The sequence below is a fragment of the Delphinus delphis genome, chromosome 2 (genome assembly GCF_949987515.2).
Source record: "Delphinus delphis chromosome 2, mDelDel1.2, whole genome shotgun sequence".
NCBI lineage: Eukaryota > Metazoa > Chordata > Mammalia > Artiodactyla > Delphinidae > Delphinus > Delphinus delphis.
This window is the reverse complement of record NC_082684.1, coordinates 3,159,329-3,182,536: the sequence shown is the minus strand read 5'-3', so window position 1 is coordinate 3,182,536 and position 23,208 is coordinate 3,159,329. Positions and strand designations below refer to the sequence as shown.

Genomic DNA, 23,208 nt, shown 5'->3' with positions numbered 1-23,208 from the left:
AGCACCTATTTAATAACATTTCAAGCCAAGAGGAGAAGGTGTGTCAGAAGGCAGCCTTTCTAGAGGAAGGGGATTCTTGTTGGGCACGAGAAACCTGTGCGCTTCTGACTGATGGAGTCTCCCGCAGGTGTTGTGTGCCTGAGGAGACCCCTGGGGCCGGGCCCTGTGGTGGTGAAGGGCCTGAACCCTGGAGCTGGCTGGCCTCCATCTCTCTCAGCCTGTCCTGTCATTTGGGAAGTGTTTGATGACCACTGCATGTACCACAGAAACATGCACAAATATAATTCTTTCTTTTTAAATTAATTTATCTATTTTTGGCTGCGTTGGGTCTTTGTTGCTGCGCGCGGGCTTTCTCTAGTTGCGGCAGATGGGGGGCTACTCTTCGTTGCGGTACACGGGCTTCTCATCGCAGTAGCTTCTCTTGTTGCGGAGCATGGCCTCTAGGTGCACGGGCTTCAGTAGTTGTAGCACGCAGTCTCAGTAGTTGTGGCTCACGGGCTCTAGAGCGCAGGCCCAGTAGTTGTGGCGCACGGGCTTAGTTGCTCCGTAGCATGTGGGATCTTCATGGACCAGGGCTCGAACCCGTGTCTCCTGCACTGCCAGGTGGATTCTTCACCACTGCGCCACCAGGGAAGCCCCAAATACAATTCTTGGCTTGGAGGAGGTGAGCCTATGAAATGGGCTGGAACAGTTGGCTAAACGTTCAGAGAAACAGCATGTTAACTTGTGTGCCTTTGTAAACAGCCCCCCCTCCCCATTTTACTGATTTTTCTCTCTGGAGATTTAGAGCCTTGGGTTCTCTGGTGTGTTGGTCGGATTCCTTTGATCCATGACTGACGCTAGGAAGACACGTGGGCCGTGTTCGGTGCACAGTGGTGGATGATGAGTAGCAGCGTGTCCCAGGATCTCCGCCGTGAGGCCCCTCAGCGACAGAAGAGTGGACCTGTGGCACGTACCACGCGTCACAAGAGGGCCGGGGTGCGGCATTCTAAAGCACCCTGTGCGTTTTCCTATGTAACATGTGTTCTAATGGTACAGACACTAAAAAACCCTCCTGTGTGTCAAAGCTGACCCTCTGGGACAAGAGAATGTGCCAGTGTTCCCAAGGCCCCCTTACCTACCTCTGCACTTTGAGAGGCACGAGGAGAGGTTTTGACCTTCCTTGGGCAGAGCAGAGTCTGTGTTGAGATTGACACATCGTTAATCCCTTAACTACTTATCTTCAGTTTTCTTTTCTTTTGGCCCTTAAGGGACTATTTGTTCTCCATGTATATCTGGTGCCTTTTGATTTAGATAATTTAGGTAACTGGCAGCCACTTTTGAGCTTATTAAAAACTTTGAGCTAAGTACCACCATCACCAGTCACGCCTGGGGTTCATCTGGAAGGTTGAGAGACTCACTGGGTGCTTACTGTGTGTGTGAATGCTCTTTAAGATGGGAGGAAAAAGGTAAAACCTCAAAACTCTGTGGTAAACTGATGTGGGAATCTGATACTACAATGTCTCCAGTGATTTAAAGTGTGTAAGACTTACTAACTTTTTATAGAGAGCAGTGAGCGTAAAAGCAATGACAGGTAGAGAGAAAGCCCACGTGAGACTGTCACTTCCCCTCGTCCATGGAATCCGGGGTGCTGGAAGCCCCCTGAGGAGAGACTCACCCCTGGGCTGCAGACAGCCCTCCTCGGGGATGCGATGCACGGGGCCCTGGAGCCAGGACTGCCTAGTTGTCTGCTGGCTGCTCCTGGCTGATGAGCAAGGAGGGCCCAAGAGGTGCCAGGGAGCTGCTTGCATTCAGCCACCTCCGTGCTTCCACCCAGTTGTACATCTGTGAGAACAGCTCCACAAGCCCGTGTTCTCATGTGTGTCTCAGAGGGCCTTGGCCGACACAGGGGGAATCTTCATCCTGCACTAAAAGAGAGGCTTGATGAATGAGTTCCCTCACCCGGAGTGTGAGCAGCCCTTCCAGAGATGCTTGCGTTTAGATTCAGACTCTCCAAAGGAAATGTCAGCATTTCTTGATGACATGGTTCAAAACCTCACCAGTGTGTGTGTGTGTGTGTGTGTGTGTGTGTGTGTGTGTGTGTGTGTGTGCGTGCGTGTGTGTGTGTGTAAGTATCTGTTTTGCTTTCAGTTTCCCTAGAGGATGTAAGTTGGGTCAGTTTTTAAGTGAGCGGTTCAAACTTAATAGAATTTTATCCCTGTTTCCTTGGTTATGTCAATAACATGGAAAGACCATTTGGGCTAGGATAGTCATTCTCAGCTGGGGGAGGGGGGTGGCAGTTTTGTCCCCCAGGAGACACTTGGCAGTGTCTGGAAATTTGCTGGGGGTGGTTGGGGAGTGCTACTGATATCTAGTGAGTACAGGGTAGGGGCCCATGGACAGCCTACGGTGCCCGGGATGTCTCCTGCAGCAAAGAATTATCAGGAGTGCCAGGACTGAGAAACCCTGGTGTAGAAGTTCTTCAGAGATGTTCTTTTCTTGATTTCCGGTGATGTATGACTGTTAAGATTTAATATTTTTGTAAGGTGAGGTGCTTTCTACCAAAATTCAGTCTTTAGCCGTGAAATAAGATCTTAAGAATTAAAACAACCTTATTTATTTATTTCATTGAGGTATATTTGATGTACAGTATTATAGATAAGTTTCAGGTGTACAACAGTGATTTAAAATTTTTAAGGGTTATACTCCATTTATAGTTATTATAAAATATTGGCTATATTGCCTGTGTTGTACAAACCTTTTTAATATAGTGAGGTTCTACTAGAAGTGTGTATTATACTTAGCAGAGGGACCAGAAGCCCAGATGTCCATCAGGTCAGGTTGGAAACCCTTTTTAAGGTAACACAATTTGCATTGAAACTTTGGTCAGCTGAATGGGAATTTTTTCGTAGGTACCATGAGAAAAATAAAATAATTTTCCAGCTGTGGTTCCCAAGTTCCCCAAATCTGTGTCTTTAACCCGTAGCTCTCTCTGAGCTTTAGATTTGGCCCCAAGTATTTAGTTAACAACCGATGACTGCGTCCTCGGTGTGTGCCAGGCACCGTTGTCGTGAAGCCTGTGCTGTAAGGCAGCGCTGGAGGACGGACAGGGAAGTCCACATGCTGCTTCCAGAGGAGCATGGCACTGGTGGCATGGGGTGGGTCAAGAGCAGGACACTTCACGTGGCTGGTCTGGGAGGAGCTGGATGACCAGCCCCTGCAGGAGGAGGAGATGTGTTGTCCTGAGCCCTGAGAGGGAGTGACCAGACACACCTGAGGCTACCTAGTGTTTTCACTTGCATGTTACTTAACCTGTCCTCAGCAGAGCTCTCGAGTCCTTCCTACCCCCCACCTGCTCAAGCCAGGAGCCTGGGGAGCATTCCTTGATCCCTCTCTCTCCTTCCTTCCGTTGGGTCCATGGCATTCAGTCCTACATCCTGCTTTTCTCCACCTGCCTGGTCCCTAGCCTGGTCCAGACCTCTTGCTGATGGCCCCTGATTAGTTCTGCTGGGTCACTCCGGGCCCTTCTCCGTGCAGTGGCCGGAAAGATCATTTAGAAGCACATGTTGCCTCCTGCCCTTCACTGAAAACCCTCCAGTGGCTTCCCACTGCTCTCCGGAAATTCAGTGTCCTCCTCACCAGGCCCTGTACCGTCCTTCCTGCCCGAGTCTGGACAGTCTAGCCTCCCGTGGGCCTCTTCCCAAAAGAGGCCTCTTCCCTGCCTGGCCCGAGGCCCCATCCATTCTCCTCTGGACTCTGCCTGCCTGGCCCGTGTATTCGTCCCCCTTCCTCCAGGGGGCTCGGAGCCCACCTTCCTGCCCTGCCTCCTGGAGTCCTGTTGCCCTGTGTCCTGCAGGTGCCACCGTCAGGGCTGTGTCCTTCACGTTGGCCATGTTTAGATGAGAAATCACTCACCTGGCCACGTGCTCTTGGAGGAGGAGTGGATGAGGCACAGGCACCCGCCCTCCTTCCCGCAGAGCTGGGGTTTTTGCATAGGGGATTTTTCTGTCAGTTATTTTTTCCTCACCTTCTGGAGTATTAAAAGAGCCGAGGCAGTGGTGTGTGGGGTGGCAGTGCCCCCACCTCCTGGGGGTTCCCTGATCCCTGCAGCCAGCTTACCTTCCACCCTGTGTTCACACAGCACAGAAAGATAGCCGTGTACCGACTCCGTTGCTAAGCTTTTGAAGTGAAGCATTGTGAGTTAGTAGGCCTTTCTTACTACAAGAAAAGGAAATGGAAAAGTAGTGCCACGGTTTTGGCATAATTGCTCCAGCATGCAAATCGGTGTTGGAGGGAAGTTGAGGTAGTATACGTATATGCTCTACTGGTCCTTAAGACATGTGTGAGGTAGATGAAGTCTTGTTTTGTTAGATATGAAACAATGCACGCTGCAGGTGTCCCTAACCGAGTAATAGTGTATTAGATTGGCTCAGGTTTTTGGAAGAGCAGGATGCGGGAAGTGGGCACAGAGGGGCCAGTTGGCCTTGTCCCTTCTGTGCCACAGGCTGCTGCTGGAGAAGTCCGAAGTTTCCAAATGGAAAATGAGTATGAAAGAAGGCCCATACTAGTCAGGAGTTAGAGGGATTCCCAGGTGGCCTCTGAGAAAAGGAAATGTCTGAGAAGTTACGTGCAATGATTTGTTGGTCACAGAGAAACTTCTGACTCTGTGTAGCAGGTGGATCCCAGACAGGGAGCTATTTCACAAGAAGTAATAAGCTGGAAATACTGAAGGTACAGTGTCCTCTTGAGGGAGAAATACATCCTCTAACAACTGATTGTTGTTTCTAGAAAAATTCGAGTCCTGGTCTCAATTTGCATTGTTTTGACCTTGTTAATAAAATTGAGGATTACGTATCTCCTGGAAACCGAATGTATAGCACGTGAGGATTATTTTTATGTTTTATGATAAAATCTTTCACAGCATAGAATTTTAAAGACCTTTGAGGACAGGAGCAGCTCTTTGAAGGTAATAAACCTCAGTTTGGCTTAGAAGTTCATCTAGTTGAAATTAAGCTAAGGAGGTTCACATCAAACCCCAGGCAATCTTCACGTGTTCAAGAAGCTCATTAGAAATCTGCTTTACCAAAAACAAGTGCTTCGGCTACTTGTGATGGAAAATGCTTGAATAAGCAATTTAAAATTCAGCATACGCTGTTCAAAAACAATCATTTTAAAAGATTCATGGACAGAGCACTTTATATGTATTAGTATTTTATAGTAGGTGCTGTGGGGGTTAGAAATAGAGTTTTCTTGCCTTCAGAGAACATGTAGTCTGAGGAGGGGCAGACACGCAGACGGTGTGAACAGTTAGACAAAGCAGAACAGTGCACAGGGTGTGATAGAGGGATAGTATTAGTAATCATGGTAGTGACAGAGGCAGAGGCATCATGGTGTGGGACGTCAGAGCACAGCGTGGGAGTGATGGTGCTTAGAACCATGGTTGGAAAACTACACGTTTGAAAATAGTTTTTAGGTTTTTATAAGGTTGTAAAAATAAACAAGAAGAATATGTATGTGACAGAGACCATCAGTGGCCCACAAAGCCTAAAATATTTATTTATTTATTTATTTATTTATTTTTATTTATTTATTTTTGGCTGCGTTGGGTCTTTGTTGCTGCACATGGACTTTCTTTAGTTGCGGCGAGTGGGGGCTACTCTTCGTTGCGGTGTGCGGGCTTCTCATTGCAGTGGCTTCTCGTTGCGGAACATGGGCTCTAGGTGCATGGGCTTCAGTAGCTGCGGCTCGTGGGCTCAGTAGTTGTGGCTCACGGGCTCTAGAGTGCAGGCTCAGTAGCTGTGGCACACGGGCTTAGTTGCTCTGCGGCATGTGGGATCTTCCCGGACCAGGGCTCGAACCTGTGTCCCCTGCATTGGCAGGCGGATTCTTAACCACTGCGCCACCAGGGAAGGCCCTAAAATATTTATTTTCTGGCCCTTTACAGAAAAGAGTTTGCTGACTCTTGGTTTAAGGGTCAGGAAATGCTTTATAAAGACTAAAATTTGAGCAGGCATTTTACAGGATAAATAATACCTTGAGTTTCAGGGCAGCAGGGATGTTGTGCTGCAAGAGGGCCAAAGGTGAGAGAAAAGACGGGGTGGGGAGCACAGGGACCGTAAATCACACACGGTGCTGTGGGCTGTGGTTGGAGCTTAGGGTGGGCGAAGAACGTCTTGGGACCTGGGCAAGGAGGGGCGGGGGCAAAGGGCATGGCTTATCTTAAATACCAGCAAGCTTGAACTCAACTCTGAAGTGTGTCGTGAGCCCTCAGAAGCTTTTGAGTCAGAGAACGTCAGTGTTGCAATTAGAGTTAATTGTGAGAACTTGAAATAATAGTCCTTTTTTCCCTGAGTCATGCTCTCCTAAACTGCAAAATAGTTCTTTAGAGGTGATTGTATCGCTTAATAGGCCACTGACTCTGTGGCAGTTGATGTGCACTTGGGTCCAGAATTCCTGATTTAAGGCTGAAGATTGGTTGATGTGCTTTTCATACTTGTTGACATTTCCTGATCAGCAGCAGACCTTGGTGAAGTCTCAGTGATGACGTAAATTGAGGAACTTGAAAGAATCTCTAGAAAGGTGGAAAAATTCTTGCTGAAGTTGATGTGTATTTCCACTGTTAAACTTCTGCATGGAGGATTTCAATTTTCTGTGCTCTGTCAGCCTGCCCAGGTGTGGTTGTATTCTCTGAGAGGTAAAAAGTAGAAAAGGTGCCCTGATGAGGGTGGACGTCTGGATTCCCAATGATGGACCTTCTCTGAAGGCAGAACCTTTACAGTTATCTGTTTCCAGAAGGGGGTCTCCCAGGGGAAAGCTGGGTAGAGGTATCCTAACTTTGTAAGTGTGTGTACCCAGAGAAAATGCGTGAAGATAAAAATAAAGAAAATAAATTTTCTCATTATCCCCCACTATAAACATATAGGAGTACAGTCTTTGACTCCCTTTTCAGTACGTGTGCACGTAGATAATTTTGTGAGAATCACGTCCTGTACCTTGTACTTCGTTACCTGCAGTAGAGTGCAGTGTGGCCTGATCGTTAAGGGGGATGCTGAATTGCCGTGTTTCTTTTTTTCTTTTTTTTTTTACAGCAGGTTCTTATTAGAATTGCTGTGTTTCTGTGGTTCTCCCTGGTGCGTCCTTCATGCTTGCTCTCTGTTGGTTCTCTTCTGAGCAAGGGAGGGGTGCTCTTGATCGATTCTGAGCCCTCACCAACAGGGAACCATTGGCATGTGGACTGTTTTTTGCGGAAGTCGGAACCCTGGTCTCAGAGTGAGAAGTTGATGAAGGCCTTCCTTCTGACCTCTTGATTGGATTCTTGGCTTTGTCCAGAGTTGCTCAGGTGGGCTAACATTGTAAAGAATATGCTGCTCTAGCCAGATAGCAGTTGCTTTTCCGAACCAAGCCCTTCAGAAAGGTCTTGTTTGCACCAGGGTTATCCCTGAGGAGTCCTGACCAGTCCTGGGAGGTCAAGGCTCCACCCCCACCTGGGCTTGTCTACCCAGAGCCTCCCTCCACACCGTGCCCCTGAGATCTACCGTGGTCTTGGGGTGCAGCCACCACCCTTAGTGGGGCCGTGTGACTCAGTCTGCCCTTCCCCAGGACACCTTGCCTGGGAAATTGGCCCCCTTGGAGTCAGCAACAAATACACGGGTCCCTGTGGACTTCGCTTCAGAAGGGGTTCATCCACGCGACCACCATCCGCTTACACCCTCTCTCTCTTGCTGAGCTTCCCGAGAGCCACACTGCCCCCATACTGGAGTTCTGGCGTCCTGAAAGAGGTGTGCGCGTGCGTGTGTGTCTTTGTTTTAAGAAAAAAGCCATTGTAGTCATGGTAGAATATTTAGAAAATGTAGATATTTTCCATTGCCTCACCACTGTTAATATTTTGGTATGTATCATTCATGCCTCCTTTGGGGGCATAATCTTAACGCATTTTTACAGAAATAGGAATATAGTTAAATAATTCTTAGCTTTTAAAAACACTCTTTTAAAATTAAAAAACACCCCTTTTTATTCAAAAAGCAATGCCCATTCAGTTCTAGGAAAATCATGTATTAAAACCAAAAGATGAACAATGTAAATCTCATTCTGCCCGCTCAGATCACTACCATGTATGCTTTTCTAAGCCGTCTTTGTGGCACACATATATTTTCTTTTTATAAAGATAGAATTATTCTATATAACACCATTTTATAATATGCTTTTAAAAATAACAACTTTAGGGCTTCCCTGGTGGTGCAGTGGTTGAGAGTCCGCCTGCCGATGCAGGGGACGCGGGTTCGTGCCCCGGTCCGGGAAGATCCCACATGCCGCGGAGCGGCTGGGCCCGTGAGCCATGGCCGCTGAGCCTGCGCGTCCGGAGCCTGCGCTCCGCAACGGGAGAGGCCACAACAGTGAGAGGCCTGCGTACCGCAAAATAATAATAATAATAACTTTATTGAGATGTAATTCACGTATAACATGCACCATTTTAAAGTGTACAATTCTGTCATTTTTAGTATATTCAGTAATTTGCAATGATCACCACTTTCTAATTTTAGAACACTTTCATCATCCCCAAAAGAAACCTTGTACCCGTTTGCTGTCACTTCTCATTCTCCCCCACCCCCAACCCTAGGCAGTCATTAATCTATTTTCTGCCTCTACTAATTTGCCATTTCTGGAAATTTCATCCAAACGAGATCATACAATATGTGTTCTTTGCGTCTGATTTCGTTCGTGGAGCATGTTTTCAAGGTTCATCCATGTTGCAGCACATAACAGTAGTTCATGTTTATAGGCAAATAATATTCCATTGTATGGATAGACCACATTTTGTTTATACATTCATCAGTTGATGGACATTGGGTTGTTTCCCCTTTTTGGATATTATAAATAACGCTGCTGTGAACAATCCTGTCAAGTTTTTGTGAGAACCTAAGTTTTTGTATCTGTTGTAAACAAAACTGGATCATGTGGTAACTCTATGTTTAACATTTTGAAAGACTGCAAGACGGTTTTTCAAAGCAGCTGGGACATTTTCCATTACCATCAGCAGTGTATGAGAGTTCTAGTTTCTCCACATCTTCACTAAACACTGTTATTGTTCATCTTTTTTATTTTAGACATCCTAGTGGGTGTGAAATGGTATCTCATTGTGGTTTTTGGTTTGCATTTCCCTGATGACTAATTATGTTAAACATCCTTTTGTGTGCTTATTGACCATTTAGATATCTACCTTGGAAAAATGTTTATTCTTTGCCCATTTTTAAAGTTGGGTTGTCTTTTTGTTATTGAGTGTAAGAGTTCTTTACATATTCTGGGTACAATTCTTTTATCAGATATATGACTTATAACTATTTTCTCCATGCTGTGAGGTGTCTTCTCACTTTCTTGATGGTGTCCTTTAATTTTGATGACATCCAGTTTATCTATTTTTTCTTTGGTTGCTTGTGCCTTTGGTGTTATATCTAAGAAACCATTGCCTAATCCAAGATGAGGAAGATTTATTCCTGTTTTCTTCTAAGAGTTATATAGTTTTAGCTCTTACCTTTAGCCTAGAATCCATTTTGAGTTAGTTTTTGTGTATGGTGTGAGGTAGGGGTCTAGTTTCATTCTTTTGCATGTGGATATCCAATTGCCTATTAGTTGAAAAGACTATTCTTTCCCCCATCGAACAGTCTCAGTACCCTTGTCAAAAATTGATTGACCACAGGGGACTTCCCTGGCAGTCCATTGGTTAAAACTCGGTGCTTCCACTTCAGGGGGCACAGGTTCGATCCCTGGTCAGGGAACTAGGATCCCACATGCAACGCAGCGCAGCCCCCCGAAAAAATAAAGATTAAAAATAAATAAATAAATAATGTTTAAAAGGATTTAAAAGATGAATTGACCACAAATGTAAGGGCTTATTTCTGGACTCTAAATTCTATGCTCTTGATCTATATGTCTGTTAAAATTGGGTATCATGAATCCTCCACATTTGCTCTTTTTCAAGATTGTTTTGTCTGTTCTGAGTCCCTTGCATTCCCTTATGCATTTTAGGATCAATTTCTGCAACGTATAACTTTCTTTGTTTCACTTATTATGTCATGAACATTTTCTTTTTTCTTAGTCTATGATTGTACTATAACACAGTAGCCCTGAGTCACGTGTGGCTAGTGAGCACATGAAATGTGGCCAGTCCAGATTGAGGTGTGCTGTAGGTATAAACTGACAACAGATCTCCAAGAGTTAGTGTGGAAAAAAAGAACACAAAATATCTCATTAATAATTTTTTATATTGATTACATATTGAAGTTATAAAATTTTATATTGGATTAAATAATGTACATTACATAAGTTTACCTGTTTCTTTTTACCTTCTTAAGTTGGCTACTAGATTTAAAATTATTTGGTTCTCATATTTATGTTGGAAGTACTTTTTAGTAGAATGGCATCCAATTTGGTTGATTATTTGGTGGTTGTATGATTGTGTCAGAGTTTCTTGATTCAGTTCTCTGTTGTTGGACACTTGGGTTGTTTCCAGTTTTCTCCATTTACAGCGTCGTGAGGGGTAACCTCGTAGCTGGGTCTTCCTGCCCGCCTGTGATGCTGCCAGGACAGGGTTCATAAGGAGGACTTGAGAATGTGTTTGCTGTCCTTCTGAGTCAAGGGTATACGCAAACCCTTGTGTTACGGCGCTGAGTAAGTGAGTGAATGTTTCATATTAACAGAAAAATCTTTCACAGTAAGGCTGCAAACAGATTCAACAGATATTGATTGAGCCCCCTGCTTTAAGTTGGGTTCTGACCCAAGAGTTGGGGAAACAGTGATGAATGAGTCCAGATTCTAGCCCTCTGGAAGTTTATATTCTAATGGGGGAGAGGGATCGTCAACAAACCGTGAACTGTATCAGTGGATGCCAAAGAGCGATGTGAGGAGGACACAGAAGCAGGCTTATGGGCTGGCGTGTAGCAGCGTGGTCAGGGAAGGCCTTTCTGAGCAGGCAACATTGACGCAGGGGCTGAAACAGAAGGAAGGAAGGGAGCCATGCAGAGATCTGTGAGAAGAAGGTTTTTAGGTAGAGGGGTCGGGAAGTTCAGACACCTTGAAGTGGGAGTATGTGTGTTTTAGAAACAGCAAGGAGGCCACTGTGGCTGGAGCTTGGTGAGAAGTGTGGTTGGATTGGGGATATGTTTTGAAGATGGAGCTGACAGTCTTTGCTGATGACTGGGTGTGGGGCATGTGAGGAAGGGGAGGCTTTTATGACCTAAGCAATTGTATGGTGCCATTTATGGAGCCAGGGATTGCTAGAGGTGGATCAGAGGGCAGGGGGCACCAGGAGTTCAGAAGTGCCTTTCGGGTACTCACGTGGAGATGTTGAGTTGTTAATGAGATGTACCCGCCTGGAAATCACGGGGGAGGTGGGGCTGGAGAGACATTTTTGGAGTCAGGCAAAGCTACTTGGACATCAAGCAGGTCGAGTGAGAGTTGACCATTGGATTTGGGAACCTGGAGGTCTTTGAGGACTTCGGCAAGCGTGGTGTTGGGAAGCTGCTGTAGCGTGGCGGGTACGAGTTAAGGGAGGATGGGATGTGTGTGTTGACAACTCCTAGAAAGAGTTTGCTCTAGGTGAACAGAAAGATAGGGGTGGGGAGCTGGGATAGACTGCCTCTTCCTCGGGCACTGGTGGGAGTGGCCCTGGAGAGAGGCTGAGGTGGCAGGGGCTTTGGTCCAGGGCCAGGGTGGAGGGTGAGGCCTTGCCCACAGGATCAGGAGAGAAGGCAAAGGAGACCGGCAGGCCTTTCACTTGGACATGGGAGGATGAGAAAAGATTGCCTCTGTTTCCAAAAGCTAAGAGTGACAAGGAGGGAAGGGGTGTTGTAGGATGTTGTGGGGTTAAATGTAAAATTTGTATGAATTTTTAATGTGAAACCTGAGACTTCACAGAAGTTAAGTTGCCTCAGAATGCTTACCCTCGGGGTTCTCTCACCCGTGCCTTTGGGTGTATTTTGTATTCATTATTGTATTCTATTGTTATGCTGTTAAATCTCACCCAAGTGAGTATTTAACCTTAAAGAGTTTGGGATTCACTTACACATTTTGTTATCTTTAGTAGAGCTTTTGCAGCTGCTCCAAATATCCCTCTGTTGGTGCATCTTAATAGTTGCTCGGCAAGCGCTGCATTCTGGGCGGGGAAGGCCACGCGGGAAGCCACGGGGTGTCTGTAGGTGGAATGCGGCCCTCGATTCCACCCCTTTCCCAGGTAAGGGTGTGGAGGAAGGCAGGGCCCCTGAAGTGCCACACCTTCCAAGGACATTTGAGTGAACCTTTTCCTGTTTTCACAAAGTGATGAACAGCTGTGCTGTGCATCTTTTCACTCTGGCAGAGTGGTTTGCGGGAGCGTAGTGCTGTTAGCCAGCCTTCTACGGGACTTAATCAGCACTGATGAAAAGTTCTTCATCTTCTTTCCTAGTTACCGCATTGCCTGCTTTCTTTCCTTTCTATACAGTTTTAGTATAATTAAGTCCCCCTTCCCCATTTAGGTCCTTCAGCCTCCTTAGTAGAAAGTGCTGTGAACAGTCGGGTTGGCTTCATGGGGTTGGGAGCGTGTGGAACGTCAGCGTTCTGGTCCCTCTCTGTTGACAGATGAGATGGCCGAGGCTTAGAGCCAGCTTGGTTTGTACCTGGAGGTTATTTGCATGACTAGGTCACATGCCCCTTGCTTCCCAGTTCTCCCACGACCGCCTGGACAGCCGTGTGGAGCCTGCTCCTTCCCTCGCCGTCTTGAGTTCCAGAGCAGCGCTCCCATTCCCGAGGCTGGCTTCCTGCGGGCACTGGAGGAGGGGCCTTCCCTGACCGCCCTCCGCATGGCTCCGCTGGAGGGTCTGCATGGGCACCTTCTGACCGCGGCAGTGTTTGCCACGTGCGACGGGGAGCATTTGCTCAGTACTCCCCGAGTTCCATGAAGGCAGGGACTGCAGCCTGTTTTCAGCCTGCTATATATATCCAGCCTCTGCTGAGGGGCCTGGCACACTCATGCCCAGAAAGTTTGCAAAACAAACAAACGTGTATGTAAATCTAGACTTTTAATCCAGATTGCTGTTGTCTCCTGGCCATTCGAGGGGGCTCATGTGTCCCTGTTTCCGCCAGGGCTTGTCCTGTTGTCATTTAACAATCCTTTGCTACTCTTGGGGGCTGGGGTGTTTTGGAGTTTGGAATTTTGGAGATTTTAGAATGGAATGTGTGAATAGACCACACACACATCGTGGAACATCCTAGGCAGCACCGTGTAATCAGACACTAAGATCTTTGCAGCAGGTGTGTGACCATTCGCGGCCAGTGGGACAGAGGCTGTGGGAGCCCCACACCGCGCCAGGGCGTGTTATGAACATGTTTTCAGAGCTTTTGGGATTTCGGAATCACAGATAAGGGACCGTGGACCTGTTTGGGTGCATGTCTGTTTTTCAGGCATTTGTGCCAAGTGGGCTGGGAAAGAGGAAAACACAGTGCCTGTGCTCCCTTGGGGTGCTGTGCGGAGCACACATGGGGAGGGCAGCGTTGGCGGTCACTGGCTTTGCTGTCATCCCCCGCCCTTGCTTTCGAGAAGTGTGCTCCCCCGAGGCGCTGGCTGCGGGGCACCATGCCGCGGTGCGGGGCGTGTAGGTGGTGGCTGTCCTGCATCATCCTGGGTCCCTTCCCTCGAGCCTGGCCGCCTGGCCACAGGTTCAGGGCGGAAGAGGGAGGCTCGGACGAGGTGCTGCACGGCACGTGGTCTTCCGTTCCAGACCCTGTGTACCTCTTTCCCCTCCACGGTTGCGAATCAAGCCTCACGGCTGGGTGGAGAACTTTGAGGCCCTCAGCTCTGGGGTGGCCTGTCTGCACGCTCACACTCTGCCCTCTTGAGCCAAAAGTTTTCAACATTGGGTGGATTTAATATATGTTTTCTGACTTTTAAAATGTGAGTATAGTTTTATTTTGATGTTTTTAGGGTGAGCTTTTGACGTAAATAGAAATCTTTAATTTAAAAAGCTTTACCTGCTTTCTGAGATGGTGCTTTTGCATTTTGAAAAACTGTTTAATTGCCAGGCTGCAGGAAAGCTTGCCTTTTTAAATTAGAAACCAAAGAGCCAATACTGAAATATGTCTAGACATGTGGATTTCAGGCATTTGAAAAGGATACAGGGTGAAATCGTTTGTACCTGAAGCAGGTGTCACTTTGTATCTGAAGTTTTTATGTGGTCTTTGATAAATTACGTAGATTGTATTAACTCTTATCTGAACATATACATTAAAGATGATTCTTCCAAAAGATTTAGAATTAGTTTTGTCCAAGGTACTGGACTTCAGATTTAATGAGCCATGACACTGAATCAGAAACACACTTTCAGTCTTTCAGATGTTATGAGATATTATAGTTTTCAAAAAGACTTGTGAGAACGGTCTTTTGCGATATATTTTAAGATAGTTAAGAATAGCGTTTGTATTGTAAAAATTTCCTTCAAGACACATTCTGGGGTTTTATGAGTGATTAATGATGGCATCACCCAGAGTTTTGTGGTTAATATTTGCAAATAATTTATTTAACAGGGTTTAAAAGAGACTCCTCGGGCTTCCCTGGTGGCGCAGTGGTTGAGAGTCCACCTGCCGATGCAGTGGACGCGGGTTCGTGCCCCGGTCTGGGAAGATCCCACATGCCGCGGAGCGGCTGGGCCCGTTGAGCCATGCCCGCTGAGCCTGTGTGTCCGGAGCCTGTGCTCCGCAACGGGAGAGGCCACAACAGTGAGAGGCCCGCATACCGAAAAAAAAAAGAGACTCCTCGTGTTTTATAGTTACCCTTTTGGGGGGACCAATGTATAACATAAAAAGTATCCTGTGGTATTATCTTTGCTACAGATGTGTTACGTTTATAGAATTGGAAATATTTGATTTCTTAGAGTGTGTGTATCAATAGATTATGTAGTTTAAAATGTTTGCATCTGTATTTCATATATAAACATATCAGTTTCCCAGTGTAGCCTTTAGGGTATCATAGGAGACTAACGGTTTTTAAAAGGTCATAATAGAAAAGTTGTGTGTGTTTTAATTACTTAAGTGTTTTTTCCTCCTGGGGTTGTTAAAAAAACAAAACAAAACAAAACAAAAAAAACCCACTGAATGTAACATATGAGAAAATGTTAAGTGGATGCAACACTGCATGTAAGATTTTCCACAGACGTTTTTATTCACAGTGAGGCACAATGGGAAGGCTCCATTAATTAGCACATTAGATGGTATCATAATTCTGGAAAAACCATTTCACCATAGGGGTGTTTGCAAAAACCGAAGCCATCTCTGCCAGGTTTTGACATTGCTTAGCTCTTTAGGTAGCAAGAGACGCAGTGTCAGAACCAGTTTAAAATTACCTATGTTGTCAACATGCACATTTTCTTTATTCGGTATTTAAACTACGGATTTACCAACCGGAGTAGTTTGAAACACAGTAGCATAAGAAGAATTAGATCTACCGAACCGAGAATGTGTGCACATCTAAAGAAGTTTCTTTTCTTGATTTTGGTTAAGCTAACAGAAGTATCTTCACATCTGTAATTTCTGGTAACTTAATGAGAACACGCTGAACTTTTGGGTCACAATAAATTTTCCCATTATGTAAAATATTTTACACACTGATTGACTCATTGTGAACCGTGAGTAGACATGATTCTCTTCCTGCGGAAAATAGAAACACACGTTATTGTAATGACGGTTTTAGCCAATTCCAGAACTGTGCTTAGGTGGCTATGTTGCCTTCTGTTGGTTGGGTTGTTGAAAACTTTGAGATGGACACACAGCAACGGGAGTGAGTTGGGAGCTCTTTTGCTGGGTGTAGAGGATGTAGTCTTTCTATAAATCTGTTATTTCGTACATAGGCTTGTTTTTGTTTTTATGAGTTTTATGTTCAGCCGCTGCCACTGTGTGTGTTTTCTTCGACTGTATTGACTTCAAGTCTTGTAAATATTTCTGGGTCTTAAAAACCCAAGTGCTCATATTTATTTCATAGTAGAAAGAACTAATGAGTCCTTTTCGACGATGGTGGTGGGGTTGGTAGTTTCTCTAGTGGTCATCCACCCTTGTGTTTAAAAGTGCTATGTTTGTATATAGGTGTAATTTATATTTTACATTAAATCTAAAATCAATTTTTTTGGTACAGAATGGGTGAACTGTGAGATTTGGGGGAGAGAAAGAGTTACCAGAAATGTTTATGAGTTGTTTTGAACAATGAGAAGCTTATTTACAATTATTTGGAAGGGGCACCCCCAAAATAATGCATTTTGGGGGGGGCAAAATGAAGACTTGTTATAACGTGTTCCCTTTTTTATTTCTTTAATTGAGCTGGTGAGCTGCATCTCATTAAGTGATGTTAATTAACTATCAGATGTTTGGCCTTTTGCTTGACTGTGTCTTCTTTTTAAAAGATACCTTTATTGAGGTAGTCGCATACCATAGAGTTCACCTCTTCTAAGCGTCCAGTTCAGTGACGTTCAGTATATTCACAGAGTACTGTGCAACTGTTGCCTATTTGGGACATTTCCTGTGAATTGGCGCATGTGGTGTGTGGTCTTTTGTGTCTGGCGCTCTCACCTAGCATCATGCTCTCGAGCTTCATCCGTGTTGTAGCACGTGTCAGCAGGCTGTTCCCTTTTGTGGCTGAAGAGTATTCCTTTGTGTGGATGCACCACGTTTTATGTATTCGTTAAGTCCATTGATAGACATTTGCGTTGTTTCCCCTTTTGGGCTGTTATGAATAGTCCAGCTCGGAACATGCATGTACAGGTGTTTTGTAGGACAGATGTTTTCGTTTCTCTTGGGTGTAGACCTAGAGGGGTTTGCACCAGCTTTGACTTACTGTTCAGGTTCCCATTTAAATTTGTAGAGAGGATTTACTTCTTGTAACTGGGCCTTTATTGGTGACCTGGTCGCTCCTGTTTCATGTTGGAAGCCCCTGGGCCCTGTGGCCTGGAGAAGCAGCCAGAATATGCAATATCCTTCTTTCCTAAGATCAGATCCCATCACAGGGTCTTATCAAATAAGTGTCCCGTTAGATTTTCTTGCAGCGAATTAAGCCTGTTCTGCATCCAGGCCAGCTAACTCTTGTCTGTATTTTATATTGATATTTTTCTTGTATTCTTCTCCCTGCTTCTTCTTGGGGACACCCTTTGTTCTTCGGCCCCAGCAGCACAGGGAGTGACGGAGTGATTTGTCTGTCTGTGTATTTTCCCTTCAGGCAGTATACACTCACTCCTTTGGCTTTTCTTACGGTAATTTTGGTAACTGGGTTGTGTCTATTTTTGAAGTAGTAAACACCGTAAGATAGTAGTGATACTCTTGAGCATTTTGTTAAGTATCCAAATGAGACCTATAGGGATGTTTCCATAATTTGTATCAAATTCATGTAAACGTACATTAGCAATATTAGCTAATTGCCTGAGTTAGTTATGAATTTCATTACTGCTCTTTAATAAAGGAGCAGGTTGTGCCGTGGTCATTCCAATTAATGGGGAGAGCCCTTCAGGTCTCTCATCATGTATTTAAACAGAGTTAAGCTTGGAAAAATAATTATTGAGTGCTTTGTGGATACTGGCTTTATCTTGTGACAGTTGTGCCTTACATTTTGAGAAGCTTATGCTTTCAGGAACCTTACGCGTGCATTAAAGCAGTTAATCAGAGCTTCCCTGGTGGCGCAGTGGGTGAGAGTCCGCCTGCCGATGCAGGGGACACGGGTTCGTGCCCTGGTCCGGGAAGATCCCACATGCCGCGGAGCGGCTGGGCCCGTGAGCCATGGCCCCGGAGGCTGCGCTCCGCAGTGGGAGCGGCCACAACAGTGAGAGGCCCGTGTACCGCAAAAAAAAAAAAAAAAAGCAGTTAATCAGTTCAACTCTGTGAGGTTTGTAGGATGAGTGTTACTCCTTTCCTACAGACAAGAGATTGCAGGTTCGGAAAGAGAGCGGCCGGTTGGGAGCCGGCGTCAGAGGGAGCAGGGTGTGCGAGAGCGGGCCCTGCCCCACCAGGAGGGCTGTGCAAAGTCCAGAGCCCACAGCCAGGCGGCCTTGCTTGAGCGCCCCGGCGGTGCACCTGAAAAATTCCTTCTCGTCTTTGAGTCCGGCCGCCTCAGCGTGCAGTGGAGACGGTAGGAAGCCGCTGCCGGGCCGGCAGGCGGGGCCTGGCTCTGTGCGCTGCTGGGCCTGGCTCGCTGCCCTTGGCTTTCAGATGGCGGACCTGGGAGGCGGGTGCTGTGTGGCCTCGTAGCGGCCGCCCCCCCCCACCCCAGCCCGCCGCCGCTGGCCCTCGAAACCCCACCCCACGCAGCTCTCAGCGCTGGGCCTGGGGTCTCAGCCCCGGGCCGCTGTCGCCCCTCCCGTACCTCGAGGATTGCTTGTCCGGGAAGCACAGAGTCTTGAGATCAGACCCCTGCCAGCTCCCCCAGACCCTCCTGGGAGAGCCCGCTCGGGCCGGAGCCCCGCGTTCTGGCGACCCAGGCTCAGGTTTCCGAGGAGCTGAGGAGTGGTTTGACAGCGGCCGCAGAGAGCCGCCTTGAGCCGCGGTTTGAAAGGCGGCATCTGGGGGGAGTGCCTGGCCAGCGCCTAAATGTGCCGGGAGGCGTTTCATGGAAGTTCCTCTGCGTCCGTTAAACCACTCTAGTGGGTCTCTGTAAAGCAACGAGGAATGTCCTCGCGCTGTCTCTTCCTGCCTTCCCTTCTGGTCATCCACCTCGTGCCAGTCAGGAATGCCCGCGTGAGGTGCCTCTGGTTTGGTCTGCGATATTCATTTACTCACATCGCGCCTCTCCGGGGAGAGATGGGGTGGGAGGGCTGCAGCAGGTCCATAAATGTGCTCCCTCCTGCTGCCCCGAGTGAAGCCCCAGGGAGGCGCCCTGCTCTCCAGGGGTGCCTGTGGTGAGGCTGTGGCCTGTGGAGCCCAGCGGGGTGGTGTGACTCCTGGGCCTCCCACCTGGCCTGTAGCTGAGATCCTCTGCGCCTCAGGAGGAGGGGACGCGGGAGCGCCTCACGGCGTGGAGCAGGGGGCCGGCGCGTGGGGCCCCTGCACGGACGCCGGCCACGCCGGGGACGTGCTGGGCGCTGCAGATCCGCAGTGTCCCTTCCTTACAGTGTGGTCGCCACTCGGGCGATGGGAGCCCAGTGGGAAGGTCCTGGCTGCTGGGGGTGGGAAGGGAGCCGGTGAGGACTTCCTGGAGGAGAAGATTCCGGAGCCTGAGGAGTGAGGGGAGTGGGGGACAGAGGGAAGGCAGAGCAGGGTTCTCCCTCGAGAGGAGGGCGGGCTGTTTGTGGGGAAGCCATGGGCCAGGCCGGGTCCTGCCGCTCGATGGGGGAGTGGCCAGTAGTAGGGTCCTTGATTTGCTGGTTCCCTCACCCGGTCCGTTACCTGGTCAGCGTCGGGCTCGGCAGCTTCCACGGTAACCCCGCCGGGAGGTGGTGGCTAGAGCCACGGGGGGACCGCTGCTGTGTCCTGAGGGGCCTGGTGCAGGGCCGCCCTGTTCCGTTCAGAATCTGCCACGTCCGCTTGGTGGCCGTGCGCCCAGGGCGAGTGTGTGCTTCAGGGACCAGGTGCTCGGGTGTCTGTCTGGGCGGCCGTGAGGGTCTGACGGACTTCTGGACGGAGCCTGTGCGCGCTTTCGCTGGTGACTCACTGGCACGTGCCGAGGAACGCTGCACCATTTTGAGGGTGTTCTCCCCATGTCTCCCCGTTTCTCAGTGGGGGGCACATCCTTTAGCTCCTGTTAGATGTTCTTCCTCGTAGAACCTTGCCCTGGAACCCCACATCGGCTCCAGTTCCGTCTCCCCGGCTGCGCTGCCCTCCCCTGCATCCCAGTCCTCAAGCCTGGAATGACTTGTCCTCCGTGTGTCACCCCACTGGAGAGCCCCTCCCCATCAGGACAGCGAGCTCGGCCTTACTCATGTCCTTTCACAGATAGCACGTGGTTAATTAATGCTCACTAAATAAACGGAATAAAGCAACGAAGATGAAAGGTCACTTAGTAAGCATGCCACTATCTTAAGTGTCTTTTTCTGAGTTTGGTTGTACGGGCAGTGGTTTAATATTTCAAGTGCGCTGTCTGTGAAGGTAGCTGAGCGTTCAAGGTGATTGCTGCCACTGAGGCACTAGAAGTGCTTGCTGCGCTCGCATCTTCTGGAGTGAAAGTCCTGCTTGGTTCCCCGGAGCTCCTCCGTCAGGCTCTGAAGCTGGTGGTAGGCAGCAGGTGTGCAGGATTCTCACCGGGACTGCTTGAGCATTAAGGATGGTGTGTCATCACGCACATTTCATTAATTTCCGCATTTTCACACGGCACAGTACATTGTCAAAGCAATCCTCCAGTGAAAACCACAAACTAGTCAGCCTTTAGGAAACAGGTTGGAAATCTAGAAATGCTCCCCCCAAGGTCTTTGCAGCATTTTTTAAAAAGATCTCTACGAAATCTTTGTCATTCAAAAGGCAGCTTTCTGTGCTGGAGAGTCTCTCTCCAGCGCTCTTGCTTCTGAGGTTGGTAGCTTGCAGAAAGACTGCAATGCAGCGGTTGCCAAAGTCTCTGTTAATATGGCAGCAACCGGCGGGGAGGTCTTTTGCTCCGCTTCACAGCTGCTACCTGTGGCCTGCAGTCTGAAGGAGGGGGTAATGAAGGTGGTGCTCCCCTGGACTTAGCCGTTTAGTGATACGGACAGAGGCAACTTTGTGGACACGGTGCCAGCACAGACATGTCCTGCAGCAGCTCCGTTAAGTTCCCGATGCAGTGGGCTGCCTGGGGATGTGAGGCTGACGATGCCTTTGCAGGCTGTGCACGGTATTTGTTTTCTTCTCTGTGTTCATGGTGGATTATGAGAAGGTAAGGGACTTTAAAAACCATGAATGATGTGTATTTTAAATGTTTATCAGTGTCCCTGATGAAGGTAAAGAATTATGACTGAGTAGATCTCTCCTGAACCTGAGAAATAAAACTTTGATTTCTTATTGAAGACAGTCTGGACATTTGAACAACTACCTTATTTGTGTTGACAAATGCCGTCTAAATAAATTAAAGATGTTCGTTAAAGAGATCTGCTTTTTCTTTGACTTGCTCAACATGGTCGAATTCCAGAGATACAGCTATGGATGTAGTATGTTTGTTTCTTTAACTTAAGCGACGACAGTTTCATGAATCTGGTGTGGAACATTTTGTTTTACAAAATCTCAACCATATGGTGGTGGCTGATGAAGTCTGATTTCCTTAGTTCTTATCTGCCTTCAGATGAGCATCTTCAGTGTGTGCAGCCCCGTCCTTATCCCGGGGTGAGTTGGATGCTACCTCCTGCTGTTCTGCTTTGTTTATCTAAGAGGCAGGCTGAGAGTCAGAGCTCAGATTTATTTTTCTATGAGCTGGTGGCCCCAAACTGTATTAAATGCATTACGGGTGGTAATTTATATGTGCAACGCCTAGAAATATAATGTCATGGTTACCATGGCGACTGCATGCGTTCTGAAAAGCTTATGAATGGGTTCTGAACCTTCTGGCATTTTGAGTGAGATGTTTCAGCTGAGAGCCTACATTCATGATCAGGGTAAATAAATTCAGCTTCCCTTGAGCAGCACATCCTTTCTCTTCATTTACCAGAGTTGTCACTTCGGCCCAGTTCTTCCTCTGGTGACATCTGCCTTGGTCTCTTGGTTCCTGGCAACAGACTGTGGCTGAGAGGTGGTTTTCTGCTTGAGGTTGGGGACTAGCCTGTGTGCGTGCAGCATCCCAGCCCTCCGTGTGCGGCAGCACGGAATGGACTGGCACGTCCGTGCCTCCTGGGGGCTGGCAGTCCTCGACATGCCCAAAGCATGGTCGCAGCCCTGTGTGCTCGTGAGGTTCCGGCAGAGCTCTCTCCACTTGAAGAGCTTCTTTCCAGCAGCACACCCCAGGGCGCCAGGAGAGCCTGACTTCCAGAGAGGGGGCCCCGCCTACTTCTGCTTCCAGGATATCAGGATGGCTGGCTTTGGAGGGGGAGGCCCAAGTTAGAGAGACCCACATTCAAAGTGCCAAACTTGTGGACATAATAAACAGAGGCCTGTTCTCTTCATTACCAAAGGATCGTTTGCTGGTGTTAGAAATATGTGTAGCATAGTTGGTTTGAAAACCAGTTGCCCTGTGCATGTAAACTGTATTGATATCTTGACTGCGTGGGACTGAAGTATCTGTTGGCTAATATTTTGCAAAAGGCGCCCAGACAGCCTGCTGCCTGGGGGGCTGAGGCCTGGGGCAGCCCTGGGGACGAGGCCGGCTGCTGAGGCTCTTTCCTGAGCTTAGCCGCACTGGTTCGGGAGGACAGTTCACCCTTGCAGAGAGCTCATTTCTGTTGTTAACAAACATTTAGATCATACAGTTTGAACTTTCAACTTGAAGGAGAGTTGACCTCTCCCGTCAGTGGGTGTGTTGCAGTGACTCACCTACAGGCCTCAGTTAGGAATCTTCATCTAATTCACTCCCTTTATTTTACAGATGAGGAAACTGAGGCCCAGAGAAGCTATGCCACTTGGTTAAGGTCCCAAAGCGGTGAGAACCAGATCTAGGATCAGAAACCTGGCTCTCTGTCCTCCTCAGGATCGCGTTCCTGACAGAAGAGGTTTGCTCTCAGTTCACCGTTCTTCACTTTCCTTTTACAGAAAAGAGGCCTATCATGATAACTGGACTAGCACCCTCTAATTTGTCATTTAAAACATTCCTACCTTCCCTTCCTTCTTTCTTCCATCAGTCATTGAGCAGCTTCTGCTCACTGTGCTGAAGACTTTGGGGATGGGGGTGGAGGAGGGCAGGCCGCGTGCTGTGCCGAGAGATTAGTGGCGGGTGCACCGGAGCACGCAGCCTGGGTGTCGAGATGAATTCTTCCTCCACAGCTGCACTTCCGCCTGCCTACGGTATTTTCCAGCGAAGCTAAGTGCCCAGCAGTCACCAGGGGTGAACTTGAATCATCACCTATCGAATCAAGGTCACGATACTGTATTTACTAAGACAGAACAACATAGCAATGTTAGGTGCAGCTTACAAGTCACAGCTTATTGCAAGTAATGAGGTTCAGCTCACAGGGCTTGAAATATAACTTGGTATGCCAGATGCCGCTTCACCCGGGTTTTTAATTTGCCAGTCTTCAAGAAGATTGGGCTTGTGTTACAGCCTGTATTTTCCTAAATGGCCTCAGTGACACCTCCTATCCTGTGGACTGTCGCACAGTGGGACTTTGGCCGGGAGGTGGGTCTCTG

The 23,208-nt window shown here is 47.8% G+C and overlaps 1 protein-coding gene across 4 annotated transcripts in view; it reads left to right on the top strand.

Annotated features, from left to right (window-relative positions):
• Positions 1–23,208, top strand: part of TRAF3 (TNF receptor associated factor 3) — a 116,374-nt gene that overhangs the window by 19,666 nt on the left and 73,500 nt on the right. For 3 of the 4 annotated variants that reach the window (XM_060003889.1, XM_060003888.1, XM_060003885.1), the window contains exon 2: positions 22,451–22,574. The exons of the other annotated variant lie outside the window; for it this stretch is intronic. The gene's annotated coding sequence lies outside the window, so the exon portion shown is untranslated. The remainder of the gene's footprint in view (positions 1–22,450; positions 22,575–23,208) is intronic. 4 annotated transcript variants of the gene reach the window in all.